The sequence below is a fragment of the Heterocephalus glaber genome, unplaced genomic scaffold (assembly GCF_053883595.1).
Source record: "Heterocephalus glaber isolate CG9 unplaced genomic scaffold, H.glaber_assembly_v1.0 deba00001569, whole genome shotgun sequence".
Taxonomy (NCBI): domain Eukaryota; kingdom Metazoa; phylum Chordata; class Mammalia; order Rodentia; family Bathyergidae; genus Heterocephalus; species Heterocephalus glaber.
Genome location: NW_028258354.1, coordinates 995,663 through 997,925, shown reverse-complemented (window position 1 = coordinate 997,925; position 2,263 = coordinate 995,663). Strand labels below are relative to the sequence as shown.

General features: G+C 34.6%; 1 pseudogene; it reads left to right on the top strand.

Moving 5' to 3' along the window:
• Window positions 1–484: 484 nt before the first annotated feature.
• LOC147823692 (olfactory receptor 6C75-like) lies at window positions 485–1,438 on the top strand (annotated as a pseudogene).
• Window positions 1,439–2,263: the final 825 nt, after the last annotated feature.

Sequence of the window (2,263 nt, the reverse complement as noted above, 5' to 3'; positions counted from 1 at the left end):
CAATGTGCTGACCATCAGTACGTGACAGTTGACCACTAACCTTTGTCCCTCTTTTCCCCCGTAAAACCTACATGCAACCACCCCTCAAACCCCTGATGGGCCTAGCCAATCAGAAATATACACTTCATGCTTGCTAAATGCCAACCAATCATGTAACTGCTAAGTGAAAAATCTCCAAACCTTGCTGTAACCACAATAAAAACTTCGCTAATTTGAAATTTGGGGCTCTCAATTCTGATCTGCTGCATTGGTAACAGTTGGGAGCCCCTGCTCGAGCTTGAATAAACAGCCCTCGTGTGCTTACATCTGAATCGGCTTCCTGGTGGTCTTTGGGACTTCACGATCTGAGCATAACAGCTACAACTATAGAAGGAAAAACACATATGAATTTCATTTGAGATAATTTGACCCTCATAACTTCTTCATATCAACTCAAAGGATCCTCTTAAAACATAAATTATTTAATATATCCTCAGGTCTGATGGAATTTAGAAGGAATTTAACCACAAGAAATCATACGATGGTGACCACATTCATTCTTCTAGGACTCACAGAGGACCCAAACTGGCAAATTGAAATTTTCCTTTTTCTATTTTTAACATATTTATTGAGTGTCGCTGGGAACCTTATTATTATCCTTCTCACCTTGATGGATCCTCACCTCAAAACACCTATGTATTTCTTCCTTTGAAATTTTTCCTTCTTAGAACTCTCACTGACAACTACCTGTATCCCTAGATACCTGGTCAGCATAGTAACTAATGATAGAACTATTTCCTATGATGCTTTTTTGACACAGTTATTCTTTGCCCTTTTCTTTGGTGTATCAGAGTTTTGCTTGTTAGCTGTCATGTCCTATGACCGCTATGTGGCCATCAGCAAACCCCTTCATTACACAACCATTATGAGCCACAGGGTATGCCATGGGCTGGTTTTTACCTGTTCTTTCATTGGTGCATTAACTATAACTCCTGGAGCTATTGTGAGCCAGACTTTGGAATTTTGTGGTACAAATATTATTGAACACTTTACCTGTGACTATTCTCCTCTTCTGAAAATCTCCTGTACAGATACAAGGGTTACAGAATATGCACATTTTATTTTAGCAATTTGGATACTCCTGATTACTTTGACACTGGTAAGTTCTTCTTATGTAAACATCATAAGAACAATTATAAAGATCCCTTCTACTGAGCAGCAGAAGAAAGCTTTTTCTACCTGCTCCTCCCACATGATCGTTGTCTCCATCTCTTATGGCAGCTGTATCTTTATGTATATTAAACTTTCTGCAGAGGAAAGAGTATCTTTAAACAAGGGGGTTGCAGTACTCATGACTTCAATTGCACCTGTTCTAAATCCTTTTATATATACCCTAAGAAATAATCAAGTGAAACAAGCAGCAAAGGATTTAGTAAAAAAAATGCCTTTAATAACTTGAGATAATAGCCTTGAGTTTTATAATAATGTACTACTAAAAATTATTAAAAATCATAGCCTATATCAGTTACCCTTTCAACATATTCCTCTATTTTTATACTATGATGGTAAGAACTAATTCATAAATATCCATTCAACCTCATCCTGGATTTGTAACCTTTTGATGGTATTATCTACATCCTTGGTTTTCTCTTATGTGTTGTATAATCCTTCATTTTCTCAATTTAATTCTCTTATCTTTTTATCTTGACAAGACTTCATTATGAATTTATTTTTGAAACCTCATGTATAACTATTGTTTCTAGCATACGTGTTCCCAGAACATAGATCACTTATGAAGTCTTTAAATATTAATTTATTTCATTTTTAAATCTCTAGAAAGTATTTTTTCTTCTGCCACATAGCATTAATCTTTCATAAAAATGGTTTATGTTTGTACTAACCAACATTTCTCCCTTCCTTCCATTTTTCTTATTTTTAGTGTGTTACATGATAATTGTTTTTCATAAATTTTCTTTTCTCCAATTTTTGTACACATTTCATCACTAATAGTACTTTGCTATGGATTTTCAGGAAGACAGGTAAAAGGTATGCATGCATATTTTGTGCTCTTTAACTCAAATTTCCTGTTACCATTTCTGCAGATAATTCCCCTCCTTTTTAAAGTAACAATCTAATAAAACAAGCTGTATCATTAAAACCATAAGATGTATTCCAGACCTTTATTTTTCTGATTACTATGGGCACTCTAAATGCCCAAGTCTACATTAGTTCTGCATGAGGTCACATATAAAGGGTTTATTTAAGTACTAGTATTATGTAAATT